We start from the raw sequence: 17,968 nt of genomic DNA, 5'->3' as shown, positions 1-17,968 counted from the left end.
TTCCATTTTTTCTTACATTTGCCATACAATGTATTATAATCATGAGAGAGACAGCCCATCGCCTCTCCACGTTTTATGTTTAGATGTAAGTTACAAGTCTCTCTCACTCAAGAACAGGGAATAAGACAAAGGCATGTGTCAATAGAGGTCATCCTGGAACAGTGCTTAAGTCAGAAGAGTTCCAACTTTAAAGTTACTGTGAAGAGGTAGAAGGAATTCAATATGAAATTGGATTGAAAGTTTTAACACAATGTATGAATCCATGGGGTTTATAACACATGTGGTGAACTAAGGCAAGTGTAGATATTTGAGGGGTGTGTGTGTGTGTGTGTGTGTGTGTCTTATTATTCCTACGTGGTGGCTCAGTTCAGCTGGGTGCAATTTTCTGCATTCAGCTAGTGTTTCTCACAGATGAAATCATGCGTAAGCTAATGCAAAATTTGTATTATGCTCAAATTGTTTCATAATATATCAGTAGCGTTGAGACTAATGTGCATTTTTAAAAGAAGCATTATACCAGAGTGAACTATCTGTATTTATTCTTCTACTACCTTCAGTGTTTTGAATGTTGCCATACGTGGAAGTTTAGTAATATCTTTTAAATAAAATAGAATTGAATTAGACTGTGGAATTGGGATAAAAACATGGATGGGGCTTTAGCTACAACTATCAAGTTCTTCCTAAATTGTACTCCTGGCTCTAATGAGCCAAAGAAAAAGAGAAATGGGATGAATATATGGTTTATCTACATAATCACATAGAACTCATAAAGAAGAAAAAGAGAAGAGTTGAGGAAAATAGTTTATAAAGGCAGGTTGGTGCAATTTCAGTACCTTAGTTCCAGTTTAAAGATTATGATTATGAGATCTATTATATATATTTTTTGCTTTAGTTTTAAAATATGTGTTTAGGATAAGTGAATTTCTGAAAGGAGATGAGTTTTTATAATATAACTTTTCAGAAAGACATAAATAAGTTTGTCTTCATTTCACACCTTAACTAGTTGTGAAATGCTGGCCAGGTAATTAAGGAGCCAGTATATTTAAGAAATGTCAGCACATATTCCCAATAGAGCTTCCTCAAGAAAGAAACCTAAATGAAAACACCATTGAAAAAAGCCCTATAAGAAACACTCCACACCTATGCCACAGTAATATTAAGAATGCTTCATATACAGAGCCATTTGAGATACTATTTCAGGAATGTAAAAAAAGACACTAAGATATTCTCTTTGAAGATAATGATTTGTGACCCTATACTTAATTCAAGTTTTACCACCCAAATTACCACTGAAATAGCTAAAGAAACGTAAAATACAAATATTCCTATTTGCCTTTGTGAAACACAGTAAGGAAATAGCATCAAAGAAAACAAAATCTGAGATTTTTTTGCAAAATACTAGTATAGTGGGATTTGACTAAAGGAAGTGGCAAACAAAATATAATTTTAGAAAATGCACAGGAAGAGCTTTCCTAGAATATATGGGATATGTGTGGAGGTAAGAGACAAAACTTTGTGATAAATGGAAAAATAATGTAGAAAAAGAAAATAAACTCCATGGCAAAGGAATATAATAGTAAACATGAAAATAAGGTCTTGATTAACAGTTATTATAATAAAGGTAAATTTTTAAAAAACTATCACAATGGAAGTCAGTAAATTCCAAACTGGTTGAAAAAGAAATAAAAATGAAATGTTGTTTGCACAAAATATATATAAGAGCAAATACCATTAAAAGATAACAAAGAAATGGATAAAGTTGCCATCAGCAAATATAATCAGAAAAAAATAATGCCAGTGACAATAATAAATAGTTTAGGAAAAGCACAATTCTGATAAAAATATTTATGATTTATTCAACAAATATTTATATAATGTCTACTGGAACAGTGTTAAGCATCTAATCTACCAGGTGCAGACAAAATACTTTCTGGTTTTACCAGTCCTTCAGCCAGGTCTTACCTAGGGTTTTGTTAGTTGAAGTTTATCATTTCTGTCTTTTCTTAAAGAATCCGAGGTATATTTCTGCCATATTGGCCATGAAGTTATACCACAAGCTCTCCAGAAGAAGTGACCATAATTATGGAGACATGTAATATGTGGATCTAAAAATTACAAGTTATTATTATTTTTTTTTTGACCATCACTAGGGAAGTGAACTCATGGCTATAGAGCTTAAGCAACTAACTGGCAGTATAATACTCTATTGACTCATACCTAAGGCTGCTGTGAAAAACCTAGATTTTTAAAAGACACTTAGGAAGTATATTAGGGTTCTCTAGAGGGACAGAACCAATGGAATAGATATATATACAAAGGGGAGTTTATTAAGTATCAACTCACATGATCACAGGGTCCCACAATAGGCCATCTACAGGCTGAAGAGCAAGGAGAGCCAGTCCAAGTTCCAAAACTGAAGAACTTACAGTCTGATATTCAAAGGCAGGAAACACCCAGGACAGGAGAAAGATGTAGGCTGGGAGGCTAGGCCAGTCTCTCTTTTCACATTTTTCTGCCTACCAATCTTCTCGCTGTGCTGGCAGCTGATTAGATTGTGTCTATCCAGAATGATTAAGGGTGGATCTGCCTTCCCCAACCCACTGACTCAAATGTTAATCTCCTTTGGCAACACCCACAGACACACCCAGGATCAATACTTTGTATCCTTCAATCCAATTAAGTTGACAGTATTAACCATCACAGGAAGGGAAAAAAAAACTCTAAAAATATGAGACAATCAAAATTATTTTGAAGCCCACTGGTGTTTGGATGCTTTTACAGAGTTAATTTTTTCAAGTTTGATAGTGGCATCATAGTTATGTAAAAATAAATATATTTTTGGAGACTGTAGATACAGTGAAAATGGCACAAGGGGGGACTGTGGAAGACAAGGTAGAGGAGTAGATGAAACAAGATTTTCTAGTGTTGATAATTGTTAAAATTGAGTGAATCATTTTGAATGATTCAATAATTATTCTTTTTTTTACATTTGAAATTTTCTATGACAAAAATGAAAAAGGACCCAGTAGCAATGAGCATATTTAACACCCTTTCTTTTTTTTTTTTGCTCAGTTTTGAGTATTTATTACCTTCATTTATTAATATAACTTATTTAATTGTTAATTTATGTGATTTTATTTTTAATAATGGCTCTGTTTAACAACCAGCTCACCAACTTTCTACAAATTTAACAACTGGATCGTCCAAGCTGATAGAAACCAGCTCCAGCATACTACTGGTTGCAAGAGGTTTCATGAACTTGAGACAAATGTTTAACATAAAAGATAAAACAATCAAAACTTAAGACTTAGAAATGGAAATATAGTTAAAACCTGTCTCTTTTTAATTTCATTGACAATAAAGTATACAAAGACATACAAAGACATTGACAGAAGTTTAGTTCATTGAAAGTCAATATATACATTTTTCTGAATATATCAGATCATACTTAGTACTTTTGTGATTCTTCCCAATAAGACATAATGCTTAATACATAACTCTATTGTGTTTGCCCCCAAATAAGCTAATTTATAGTAAATTAGTAGTATCAAGTAATTTTTATATTAACATTTTCCAAAATTTATCATTTTAGTTTCCATGATACTTCCATTTTGTTCAGCAATTTTCTCCGTCTAGGCGATGAAGATCAATTTAGCCTTGTCTCTGCTTTGTTTTCCTGCTGGCTTCCTGCATAGTTACGTCATGGCTGCAGTATATGTTGGTTACCATTTGCATGTGTGGTGAGACTACTTAAGGTTTACTTTCTTGAGCAAACTTTAAGTATACCTTATTATTAGTTGTAGCACCCATGCTGTACATTAGGCCTCCAGAACTTATTTATCTTATAACTAAAAGTTTACACTTTGACCAACATCTCTTTACTTGCTTTACCTCCCAGCTCTTGGCACCTACCAATCTACTCTCTGCTTCTATGAATTCAAATTTTTAGGGTCCACAATGATATGGTTTGGCTCTGTGCCCCCACCCAAATCTCATCTTGAATTATAATTTCCATGTGTCAGGGGAAGGGCCTGGTGGGGGGATGATTGAATCATGGAGGCTTGCTATTCTGACAGTAAGTGAGTTCTCATAAGATCTGGTTGTTTGAAAGTGTGTGGCACTTCCCACTTTGTGCACGGTCTCTCTCTCCTGCTCTGCCAGGGTAAGATGTGCTTGCTTCCCTTTCTGCTTCTGCCATGATTTTAAGTTTCCTGAGGACTCTCAGTAATGCTTCCTGTTAAGCCTGAAGAACTGTGAGTCAGTTATACCTATTTTCTTCATAAATAACCCAGTCTCAGGTAGTTCTTTATAACAGTGTGAAAACAGACTAATATACATGTATAGGTGAGATCATACATTATTTGACTTTTGCATCTAACTTATTTCACATAGAAAAATATCTTCTAGGTTCACCTACATTGTTGCAGATAGCAAGATTTCTTTTTTAAGGCTGAATGATATTGCATTTATGTGTATGTCACATTTCTTTTTTAATTCATCTGTCAACAGACAGCAAGATTATTTCCACAACTTGTTTATTGTGAATAATGCTGCAATGAACATGAAAATGCAATTATCTCTTCAGATAGTGATTTTATTTCCTTGGATATACACACAGAACCCCAGATCTTAGTTTCTTAGGCCATTCTAAATAAAAGGACTCAGGGCTCCATAAAAAATGGCTGATTCTAATGCTTATTCAGGGAATACACAAAATGACCCTAGAACATCTTATAGTTCCAGAAAGTAAGAACATCCACAAAAATCAAAACAATGGGTATATATGAAAGGGATATAGGAGCCAAAATAAAAGATACCTAACGGCCAAACTGAAACAATTTGAGCAGCAAAATAAAAAATAATGCCTATGGTATAATGTCTTCAATGATATAAAAAGATTGGATAAATAAATGAGAGATAGAAACAAATATTCCATACAGAAGAATTTTAAATAATTTATATAGGTACTACCTGCTATATTAGGTTAGGCTTAGTTCCTCAAATCTTGAGTGTGGACTGTGCTTAATTATTTGCTTTCAAAGAACAGAGCATGAAAAAAGGGGGAAAGGTAAGTTCACAGTAGAGAAATCTGTCAAACATTACCTCTACCAGGTGATCAAACTATTAACACCATTGGCAATTAGTCTTCTTAATAGTATGTACATTTCATATGATAGCTGAGAAGGGAAATTCTGGTCTTCCTACTAAAAACACAACCCCAGCCTAATCATCAGAAAAACATTAGAAAAATCCAAAATGAGCAACAGTCTATGAAATACTTGACCAGTGCTCCTTAAAATTGTTGAGTCATCAAAAACAAGCAAAGTCTGAGAAACTGTCATAGCCAAGAAGCACCTAAGAATGCTGGATAACTAAATGTATGATTGTATCCTGGATAGAATCCGCAAAAAGAAGCAGGACATTAGGTGAAAACTAGTGAAATGAATAAAGTGTGAAGTTAAGTTCATAATAATGTACCAAGGCTGGCTTTTTAGTTTTGACAAGTGAACCATTCCAATGAATTATAATAAAAATGGGAGAAACAGGGTGAGGGGTACATGGAAACTCAGTATAACCTTTGCAAATTTCTGTTAATCTAAGACTGTTCTAAATTTTTTAAGTGTATTGAAGAAAACAGAGACAGAGAGACGCTAGGAAAAATAGTTTCAGTAAATTATTTAATTAAAATATAGTAGAGATAGGACCTATAGTAATGGTGCTTTAGCGAATGAAGTGGAAGGCAAAGAACATTTGTTGATAATCTACCACGCGCTACAAGTTGTTCTGGGTGCTTTGTTTTATACACTACATTTTATTTATTGCTGTAGCATTATTCTATATTTAGAGACACAGGAAAACACCTCTAAACCAACAAACCAGCTCCACATATCTATTAGCCGAGTCTCCCAAATTACAAATAAATCAAGTTGACAACCTTTGAATGTCATTAAGCCCTACATATCACCTAGTGTGACAGGTATGAAAATGAAGTCTTCTCCAGGTTCCAAAATAAATCACTAAGACCTCAATGTCAGTCTTTCACAAAAGTGAAAATCCTTCAGAATTCTATAGGAAATTACACCTTTATTTCAAAACCAAACATTCAAGCCTGGAGATTATAAAAGTTATCTAATAATCTAAAACTGTGCTGAAGGATTCAAGGTATTATGGAAGGAACTACTGGAAAGCTAGGATTTAAAGTAGCTTATCTGAGGCTAACAGAGGTTTACATCAATGTTTATACTTTTTGGTGAAAATATTTTTATTTCTATAGAAAAAGAAAAGCAAAATAGAAAAATATGGAATGGCTACAAATTAACTATTTCCATTAAGATTACAATGTCATAAATATCTCCTTCAAAGTGATTTTTATCACCTGTAGATGCCAGGCAAGGATCTCATATTATGTTTTGAAAGAATTATATGTCAAAATCTCATTGGAAAACTATCTGAAATTCAAATAGAACATTCAATACATTTATTGAAAGTTTATTATGTAAAACACTGGGCTAGCTTAATGGAAGTAAATAACATTTCAAAAAAAATGAGTAAAAGATTATGAGAATGTCTTTGAATTGTTAAAAGTAGCAACAGGAATATTGCACCTGTTGCATCTGTTTAAAGTTAGAGAAAGGACCAGAAAATGACACAACAAGAAGACAGACCTGTCATATGTAAGACTTAATTCTGTCAGAATATATACTTTTTAACCTTCAATATTTATTTATATGCCATGATGTGCATTGGATGCTGTGTCAGTTAAGATTTCTTTAAGTGAATAAAAGGATAGCCAAGTAAAATGACTGTAAAAATAGAATTTATTAATATATTTCACATAAAGGCATTCATGGGAAGTTGGTTCAGAAGTGGTAATTATAAATTCAAAAATGTCAGGGCTCCTATCAGCTTTCACAATTTTCCCAACTTTCCTGATAGTCACAGGATGAGGGCTGCAGCTGCAAACATCATATCCTCACATAGTCACGTTCAAAGTTTGCAGGAAAGGTTTAACCAGAAGGGCTGGGTTGCTCAAACCTCATACATTCTCAAGAAAGTTTTGTCTTCAGTACTGGTCCTTGGCTACCTCCTGGAAGATGAACTCTGAGCCCTTGGAATATTCTGCCCCATTTTTCTTCTAATTTTGTTGTTTTGTTTCACATTTCTGAGGCCTTGGGCCATGAGGTACCAGTTTGGTCACTTAGTTTATACTAAAAATGTGATTTATGGCAAATATCTGTTTTTGCTATGGGGAATTGAAGTCTTAAGAGCTGAGTTTACTCACAAAGGTGTTAGGTGCGTACATGATTGAACTCCCACTGCCAACCTCCCCCCACCAAAAGTATCCTTGCACATTAAGGCCCTGGTGAATTTCCCTGGTTGGCAACACTTTGCTTGTATGCCATACATATTCTCTGGAAGAATTAAGTATGTCTGTGTGACTCTCCTGGGAAAGATTACCTAGAATCTGGCACCCAGTTTCTCCGGAATTTTGTCCTTTGCACCCTTTCTCTGCTGATTTTAATCTATATCCTTTTGCTGTAATAAACCGTAACCAGGAGCATATCAGTTTTTCTGACTCCTGTGAGTTTTTCTAGTAAATGGTTGAGCCAAAGGGTCGTCTTGAGCGAAGTTAGTGTGAAATGTGGAATACATCGTGGATGACATTCTTATTCATGCTCTTCACAGAGGGAAATCTTTCTCAGGATTTCTTCTGAAGACTTCTTAAGTTCCATTGGCCAGACCCTGGGCCACGCTTAGCTGCAACTGAGGCTAAATTGAGAATGTGGCAGTTTTAGCTTCTATCATGTGAGGTAGGCTGTTATTAAGAAAAAAAGGGAAAGAAAATGGCTGTTAACTAGGACACCAAGAGTGATGACACAGATGCTTCCGGGTTCCTCTGTATTTTTAAATTTTCCCCCTCTCATTTATGTGAAATGCTGCTTTTTAAAAACATTTTTGCATGGGGACAAGTCTCATGTTCCTCATTAATATGGCCTATGTGATGAGCCAGATATATTCCTAGACAAAAGTTAAAACTATTGGACAAATGTATCTCAATGGTGAAATTCTGCATTTTATCAAAGAATTTAATCCAAGTGGATACACAGCTGTACATATGAGATTTGATCTAAACCTGAGTTGACAGAAAGTAAATTAATATTATTGTTTGATTACACCTCAAGTAAAAACTTAAACATTAAATAAAATTCCTAAACTTGATATTTATTTGCTACAAGTTTGTTGCTATTCTGTGATTTTAATCCTTTTTTAGCAACTAGAGAATTTTCATAAATGGATTAAGAAAGCAGACATTTTTCATGAAGGTATATTTCTCATGTGTTGGTGTATTATTACAATTTTTGGTATTTTATTTTGTTAACATAATTGTCATTGTTTTGTGAAAAGATAATATGTGAATTATTCATACTGGAAAAGCAACTACTACCTTGAAATATCAAATGGTGTCTTCAGCCCTTTTCCCTGCCCCAGTAGGGGAAGGGTGACATATTTTTGCCTGTTATAGTCAAGATTGCAGGAAAAGTTCCAGAGAGAAGACATTTGGAAGCATGTTTCTCTTCCTAGCATACCCATACCACTATAAAAAGGAGAGGGATGGGAAACACTAGTTAACATAATGAAGACAGAGTAAAAAATAGAGGAAAACCAAGAAATTAGAAGTGAGGTATAACTTCTACCCTGTCCCACAAGGGACAAGAGTGTCCTACTTGTATCAGGGACAAAAGAGTGGGGAGAAGAGTTAGGGGCAAGACTGTCCTTTGTGGGACATATTGCTTCTCATTTCTTCTTTTTCCTCTACTTTTTACTGTACTTCCATTATCTTAATTAGGGCTTCCTAGCTCCTTCATGTGTGCAGTAGTATGGGAAGAGTGAATTTGGAGCTTAATTTTATCATCTTGATTTATAGTACTCGGTGACCTTGCAGGGATGAGCAAATGTTGATATACACACAATAAGAAACCCCAAACGCCTCCCTGAGTTTTCTATATAGGTAAATGGCCTGGAAGAAGTTTCAACAGTTTGGTGTGAGTCTGAGCGAAACATAGATTTTAATAGAGGGAGTTAACTGCTCCAGTGGAGATGCACAATACATGTACTTTTGTTTGTGAGCTCATGGGACTGTTTTTGAGAGTGACCGTGCTAGAAACCCAGTATTTAAAAAAGTATTAAAGGATTTTAGAGAGAGTTCTGTGAACTTTCTGTATCACAGATCATGAAACTACAGCCCACAAGCCCAGTCAAATCTGCCTCCTGGTTTTGTAAACCAATGTTTAGAACAACGTAGCCATGTTTATTCATTTGCATATCATTTATGACCACTTTCATGCTAGAATGGTAGAGTTGGGTTGTTGCAACAAAGACTATACAGTTCACAATGTCTAAAACACTTCCTGGCCCTTTGCAGAAAAAGGTAGCCAACCCCTGGTCACCACCAAAAAGGATATGTTAACAAAGAGCGCCTACAAAATGGCACATCCTCCCCGAAAATAATATGGACACAAATCCTCAGATGCTATAAATTTCTTACTGTAGAGTTAAACTTAAGGAAGAGAGAAAAAGAACTCAAATATGAAGCTGTTATTTGCAATGTGATGGTTTTATAAATATCTTAGCTGGAATTAGCTGGACTTAAATTAGCTGGAAATAACTAGATGAATTTGCCTGCTAAGAAGCAAGCTGGGGTTCCAAGTGAGATATTAAAGATAGTTCTAAAAATATAATTATATTTTTGCACATCTGAGTTTTGTGGCTCTAAAATTTTAGGTCACAATATTTTTACCTCAAAACACCATGGCTTTGAAATTAGTAAGGACACAGTCACTTCTAACTTCCATTGGTTTGTTTGAGGCTTGAATTTGTGATTTTTTTCCCTCCATTCTTCTTTTCTAACTTGGGTCACAAAAAAAAAAAGGAAATAATGAATATTTTTAATTGCAAATTGCTTATTTGATTTATTTTCCCTTGACACCAGTGACTTTCAAGTATTTTGGGGATTCCAACTTTAAAAAATTATATAACTTAAAAAGCATGGACATGATCAGATGCTGGTAGTTTTACAATTTTTCCTGACCATACTTTTTTTTTTTTTTTTTTTTTTTTTGAGACGAGGTCTCGCTCTGTGGCCCAGGCTGGAGTGCAGTGGTGCAATCTCGACTCACTGCAAGCTCCACCTCCCGGGTTCATGCCATTCTGCCTTAGCCTCCTGAGTAGCTGGGATTATAGGCGCCTGCCACCATGCCCGGCTAATCTTTTGGACCATACATATTTTTTAAACTTGTGTTCATGTTATTCTACCACTACTTTGGTTAAAGTATTATAATCTCTCTCTTAATTTTTTTTCTTTCCTCTGGAATTTATAATCTATATATATTTTATCTCCTGCATCTGTTCTATGTGTCATTTTTTGTTCTTCTGTCTCATCATTTCTATTTTTGTTCTTAATCTCTGATTATTGAGAAAATTTCTCTGTTTATCTTCAAATGTGCTGATAGAGCTTTTCCAGTAACTAATCTATGGCTCACTAACAAATTGCCTTTTAAAAGGCAAAGATTACCTTTTTGTTCACCAATAAATATTTCCTCACAAAGTTTATTACTCATTATTTAATAATTGTTCTACTTTTATAGAAGTAGAATGCTATGGAATCTTGATAAGGATATTAAAAAGGTATTTTATAATTTTCTTCGCTTTCTTATAACTATTTAAACATAAATTCTCAAAATGTTTCTTTATTTGAAATTTCTTTCATATTTTAATTTTTTTACTTATTTTCTCAAAGAGAATACTTTCCTTATCTAGTATGTCCTAGAAAAGTTGAGATGGTGAAGATAGTTTCCATCAACTATGACATGAGGTAACTGGGTGACTCTTTTGTGTCTTGGTAAAAGAATAATAAAAAAATAAAACATTCAGATTTACTTAAGTGACAAAGGTAGAACCAAAAACATCGGGTAGAACCAAGAACATTCAATGTAACCATTAACTCTAGTAATATGTCAGAAACCTTAGCTTTGGTGGCAAATGAGGTCACTGTAACCTGAGATGGATGAAGAAAACAATCTTTGCCTATTACTAAAAGTAAATCTTGCATATGTGACAGAGGCAGTGTCACCACACTGCCACAACTTTACCCAGAATGACCCTCAAGGCATGCATCTGTTGAGATTGGTAGGACTCAATCCCGTTTTGATATTATTTTCACTTACCTGATGAACTTTCCAGAATGATTTTTGTGATACATACTCTCCCACAGACTCCAACCCGTTAGCCCACCGGTTCATCCTTCTCACTACTCTCACTCTGATCAAGAGGATTTTATCCAGCTTGCTCCCAGGGTTCACTCTTATTCCCAAAGCAAATATTTTCTTGCATATAGCAAGTAACCTATTGATTGTTTCTTCCTTTTTGTCTTATTTTAAACGTTTTCAAAGATTTCTAAAATTTTCTGATGTTTGAATGGCATCAGAAAATTCTTCCTGATCCTGCATCAGTTCATATTGCTTTCTGTGTACTTCAGTGGATTTCAACAACAAAGAAAAAGAGTACCATTTAATTTTAATTTCAAATGCGTAAGATAACTGACATTTTCTTTCTGCTCTTAGTAAACTCAAGTTATTCTGTGATCTATAGCCTTTGCTCTTTATTAATAATTTAACTGTAGCCAGACTATAATAGAGAAGTAAATATGATGGTTAGAAACAAAGTTAGGTAAACCTGAAAATTAATCTAAGACTTGTGATCAAACAAAAGTTTAGGTCAAATAAATTTGAGAAATAGAATTATACAAAAGGAAACACCAATTTAAATATTCAATTTAAGATCATTTTAAAAACAAATAGAAGTTTTTTGAGTCAGATAAGAGGAAAAATGCATTTACACATGCAATTCTCTACCTTTTACTAACACACTGCTCAGCTTTTTAAGTTGACACAATATGACAATATCTTTAATAATATATTTATAATCCTGATTTAATAAACATATAATTTTATTTTATTACATAAAGAAAATATGCATTCATTCAAATCATCTTTTTCACTTTACAAAAAAATATAATCCAGATCAGGAAGTGAAAATGAACCCCAAATATAAAGAAAGAGTGGAGGGAATGCAGTTTATATAATTTATTGACAATGCAAATCAGAAAAAAAGTAGAATTTTAAAGAAACAGAAATAAGTCAAGTCTCTTCCAAATGAAGTAAATTTAAAAATGACATAGCCATAGTTATAAAATATATTAAAGTAATTAACTATTCATGTATGGTTCTTCATTAATAATATAAAGTTATTGATATGATGGATGGAGCTTTAGGGGAATATCGGTTAAATTTAACAAGAACAACAAAAAGCCGGAAAACATGAATAGACTACAAAGATCAATTTAAAAGTTTAAAGTTCTCTAAGACTAATCCCAGTAAAAGATAGTTATATAAATAATACTTTCAAACTTTGCTGTGTAAAATATTATTTTATATCATTATACTTTTAAATTTTATACCTTTAATCGTACATTATACTTTTTAAATATTAAAGAGATATGCGTTTCTAAACAATATTCAAACTTAGTGCAAAAGTCTAGCATATGCTCTAAAAAAGGGAAGTTTCCTATCACTATGATTATTTTATACATTTTCTAATACTTCTAATAAATATAAAGAATAATTGAAATAGCAGCTGGGCATGGTGGTTCACGCTGGTAATCCCAGCACTTTGGGAGGCCAAGATGGATGGATCACTTGAGGCCAGGAATTTGAGACCAGCCAGACCAACATGGCGAAACCCTATCACTAATGAAAATACAAAAATTAGCTGGTGTGGTGGTGCGCGCCGTAGTCCCAGCTACTCGGGGGACTGAGGTACGAGAATCACTTTATCCCTGCAGGCAGAGGTTGCAGTGAGCCAAGATCGTGCAGTTGCACTGCAGCTTGGGCAATGGAGCAAGACTCTGTCTCAAAAAAAAAAAAAAAAAAAAACAAAATTGAAATAGGATCTCTAAATATTTGGAAGCAGGTGACAAAGTGTATCCTTATTTGCGGATGTTAAAAATATCCACGTGAAGAAAAACATTTTCAATGTAAAGATTTCCAATGAACAAGAAGACTCAGTCATATATTTAATTAAATGGATGAACAGGTATCAATCATCCTATATCAGCAATAATCAGAGAAACACAATCATAAGAAAAATATATCACTCACTTTAGAAAAAAAATACCCAGTAATAAGCTTAACATGAAACATACAAGACATAGGAAAAATATATTGCTAAATTTTCATGTTTCTAATATATAATATCTATATCTCTTACAAATCAATAAATATAACAATATTTCAAACAAATGGGTCAAGATTATGGACAAGCAAAGCAGGAAAGACATACATGTAAAGATATATTCAATATGAATAGCAATAATGTTAACAAAGTGAATTATAAGATTTTTAATTTTCAAAGATTAAATCATACAATGATAACTAGTGTTGTCTAAGGTAGGAAAATGGGCCCCTATGTCAGTCCATTCTCACTCTGCTATAAAGAAATCCTTGGGACTGGGTAATTTATGAATGAAAGCAGTTAATTGGCTCATAGTTCTGCAGGCTGTACAGGAAGAATAGTGGCTTCCGCTTCTAAAGAGACCTCAGGAAGCTTCCAAACATGGTGGGAGGCAAAGAGTAAGCTAGGCACCTCACATGGCCAGGGCAGGAGGATGAGAGTGGGGGAGGTGCCACACACTTTTAAATCACCAGATCTCACAATAACTCACTATCCTGAGGACAGCACTAAGGGGAGATGGTGTTAAACCATAGGAAACCACCCTCATGATCCAATAACCTCCCACCAGTCCCCACCTCCAACAATGGGGATTACAATTCTTCATGACATTTGGGTGAGGACACAGATCCAAACCATATCAGGCCCTACGACATCAATGTTTTTGGTTGCATATAAATTAACATGAGCTTTGTAAATAACATTGTCTCTAATTGTCATAATCTTGGAATTCGACATTACCAATTGTTTGTGACTTTGCTTCTAAGAATTTATTCTAAGAAAGTAATTAAAGTGGATCAAATTTTATGACGAGACTTATCCAAGCACTATTTCTAACAGCTAAATATTTGTAAGAAATCTAACTGAAAATAGTACTGAAGTGAGACATACCCTAAAATGGAATATTATATCATTTTTACAGGAGTACATTTATTAACATGAAATGAGTCTTGGTAAAGAAAACAGGTTATAAAATTTGTATATAATATGTTATTTTATTATATTCATACATCTAATTTAAAAAGCACATACCGGCCGGGTGCAGTGGCTCATGCCTGTAATCCTAGCACTTTGGGAGGCCAAGGCGGGAGGATCACAAGGTCAGGAGATTGAGACCATCCTGGCTAACATGGTGAAACCTTGTCTCTACTACAAATACAAAAATTAGCCGGCGTGGTGGTGGGCAACTGTAGTTCCAGCTGCTCGGGGAGGCTGAGGCAGGAGAATGGTGTTAACCCAGAAGGCTGAGCTTGCAGTAAGCTGAGATCGGCCACTGCACTCCCACCTGGGAGACAGAGCGAGACTCTGTCCCCCCAAAAAAAGGCACATACCACAACTCACTCTTTCTAGTTCATGGTAGCAGGGTTGTGGAGAATTTCAAGCTACACACATACACACACACACACACAAATATACACACACACAGGCACACACACAAATCACTATGTTTTCGTTGTTCTTTCTGCTCTTCCTTGAGTGTGTATATTACATGTCATCAGAAAAAAGTGATTGGCCTATTCCATTTCTCCTGACATTTCTACCTATCTCTCCCTTTCTCTTCCTCTCCATCCTTCCCTCTCTTTCTTTCTGTCTCATTACCTCTTCTCTCTCTGGCTCTTTCTTTTCTCTCTCTCTGCCATATTTGATTTCTCCTCTTAGAATGAACATATCAGAGTCCCACAATGATCCATTCAAGGACACAGTAATTCACATCCCACTGCCATTATCTTGACCCTTACAGGAAAAGCCGTAATTCTGATATACTGGATTTAAAATTTATGAAATTCTTGATAGGAATACAAAAACAAAGAGATTTATACCAGATTGATGTAATTATTTTGGGGACGCATTAGGTTCTGTCACAGTAACTGTTCTTGGCTGTCCAGGAAACATTTTCACTTTTATTTTTAAGAAATCTTTAGTGAACTTAAACAAATAATTGTGAAAGTCCTAATAACAATGATTGCGTTAACAAATGATGTGATGAGGTTAGCATCTTTTTACTCTACTGGCTTCACAGCACATCTATCTGTAATAATTCTTATCGAAGGTTTCCTTTTCAAACTCAGTACCTGCCTGACCCTTATTCCATGCTTTCAAGAAAAGCAGTTATTTTTAAATGATTAATTGTTAAACCAAAAAACATGTTTTAAAGATATTTCTGTTTCATATTATTACCTAAGTAAAATGTGTAAATATTATGAATCAAAATGGAATTCCTTGTATTCAGCAAAGTTGGCCACTTTAGATGGTTTCACTGCATTAGTGTTCAGCAATCCACATCTTCTCAGTAAAGACATTTTATGTAAATGAATGTATTTCTCAGTACCATTAAGCACATCAGCATCTTTTCTACTGCTATTTAGTACAGACTCAGAATGCACAAGAATGGTCAGAAAAGACAGATAGGCTCTAATGACATAATCAAGATATATTCCTATGTTGAAAGAAAAATAAGATAAACTGGAAGAGAAAGTGATATGAGATCAATTAACATTTCACACCATGGTTGTTTTTACATAACAGAGTGTTTCTGAATGAGTGACCATCTAGCATCTTTGTGACTATTTTATTGCAATAACTCTTCAAAGTCACAAAGTTATTATTTATGGTGGTAAATAAATTTAATACTAGCTCTATTTTTGGATACATACATTCTTTATGGGAAAGATTCCATCAATCCCTGACATAATGAGAAACAAATATTTGTTCATAATAATGGTGCTATAAGAATGATGCCTTTTCAAAGCACTTTTGACAAGTGACTAGCTCATGTTATTTTCACCATAATACCTCATGGTAGTAGGTATTCTTATATATTATACCTCCCCTTTCATTTTTTACATATGTTACATTTGATGTTTCCCTGGCATACAAAACTTGACAGTGGTGTATGGAGTTTGAGTGTGAGTTTGCTGACTTCAAAGCCAACGTTCTTTCCAATGTGCCAACACCCTTCTAAAACATTGATGCAGATTCCTCACTGCTCAGTTATATAAAAATGGCTTCTTTTAGAGTTCTAAAGATCTTCTATACTCCCACTAAGATTCAGATTAACACTGACAGAGATATATAATGTTTCAGTCAGTCACATTTCTCAAGCTCTCTAAGAAGGGGCACAAAATGTTTTCATTACAAAGATATTCCTATAATAATACATGGAATTGTAAAGCATAAAGTCAGTATATAGGACATGCGTAAGCCCCAGCAAGTCGGAAGGATTTCCTGTCCACTCTATCTGTGATTGTTTCTTCCTCGAATAACAATCTCTGAATCAAATCTGGTGTGGTCAGTAAAGGTTGTTCTTTTTATACTCTTTAAAAAACGTGGTTACTCAAAGAATCAACTGTTATTCTTCTCATACAAGAGACATCCTATGAGGTTGTCACATGCTACTTTGTTCCAGGACAATTGTAATAGAGCAGAAGAAGCACTGAATTTAAAGAGTTGTGTCTGAGTCTCAATTATACTATGCTTCATGAACCTTGAGAAGTAACTTCTCTCCTCCATTTCAGTTGTTCTAAGTAGGTGGGAATCAGAGCTATCAGCAGTGTTGCTGCAAATATTAAACGACTTTGAATGTAAAGCACTGGGCTTTCAACATTTTCACTAAATTGGATTCCTATCGTTGAAGAATAGTCACTATCTTGATGCTTATTCATTTGAAGTGTTTTCTTTAATTTCTAAAACACTAAAGTTGTTAGTGAATAATCTATCCATCAAGGGTTTCCATCATAGTAAAAAATATACATAATTGAGAAAAGAAGCATACCATCTTTTCTGGATGCAACCTTTCTATGATCAGCTTATTAGCAACTGGATCTATCAATATTATTTGTAATCCAGAAAAAGGTGCCATTTCCATGATTTATTTGTAATAAAAGTGCTTTATAGATGTTTCTCCTTTTGATTTATCCCAGTTACAAGAATATCATCTCATTGACTACTGCTCAAAGTCCTAATTTCTCTAGATAATAATGTCACCAACAAACACTATCAAGCTTAGATAAAATATGCTTTTGTAGGTTTTTTTTTTGTTTTTGTTGTTGTTGTTGTTTTGTTTTGTTTTGAGACAGAGTCTTGCTCTGTGGCCCAGGCTGGAGTGCAGTGGTATGATCTTGGATCACTGCACACTCAGCCTCCCAAGTTCACGCCTGTCTCCTGCCTCAGCCTCCCGAATAGCTGGGACTACAGGCGCCCGCCACCACACCCAGCTAAATTTTTGTATTTTTAGTAGAGACGGGGTTTCACCATATTGGCCAGGCTGGTCTTGATCTCCTGACCTCGTGATCCACCCGCCTCAGCCTCCCAAAGTGCTGGGATTACAGGCGTCTGCCACCACACCGGGCTAATGTTTTTTTTTTTTTTTTTTTTTTTTCAGTAGAGATGGGGTTTCACCATGTTAGCCAGGATGATCTTGATCTCCTGACCTCTTGATCCACCCACCTTGACCTCCCAAAGTGCTGGGATTACAGGCGCAAGCCACCGCGCCCAGCCAGTTTTTGTAGTTTTAATGAAATCTGGTTGAAAGATAAGTGAACAGTTCAACATATATTAATGAATTGAGAAATTGTGGAATTTGATTGACAGTTTAAAATTACATTAACCTTGACCCACCCAATTTATTAGTTTATTATATAAAAAGTTACTCAGAGTCCCTGGAAATAGAGCTAATTAAGAC

At 34.6% G+C, this 17,968-nt stretch overlaps 1 protein-coding gene and 1 pseudogene across 3 annotated transcripts in view; one reads left to right on the top strand and one right to left on the bottom strand.

The window, feature by feature from the left end:
- LOC105738918 overlaps nt 1-11,300 on the bottom strand; it is an 85,432-nt pseudogene extending 74,132 nt beyond the window's left edge. The window contains exon 1 of the transcript XR_001114766.2: nt 11,226-11,300. The product of XR_001114766.2 is annotated as a 60S ribosomal protein L6 pseudogene (transcript). The remainder of the gene's footprint in view (nt 1-11,225) is intronic.
- The window catches only part of LRRTM4 (leucine rich repeat transmembrane neuronal 4), a 767,357-nt gene that overhangs the window by 610,294 nt on the left and 139,095 nt on the right, over nt 1-17,968 (top strand). The gene's annotated exons all lie outside the window — the stretch shown is intronic.

This window comes from Nomascus leucogenys, chromosome 14, assembly GCF_006542625.1.
Source record: "Nomascus leucogenys isolate Asia chromosome 14, Asia_NLE_v1, whole genome shotgun sequence".
In the NCBI taxonomy this organism is placed as follows: Eukaryota; Metazoa; Chordata; class Mammalia; order Primates; family Hylobatidae; genus Nomascus; species Nomascus leucogenys.
This window is presented reverse-complemented; position numbering and strand designations above follow the sequence as displayed.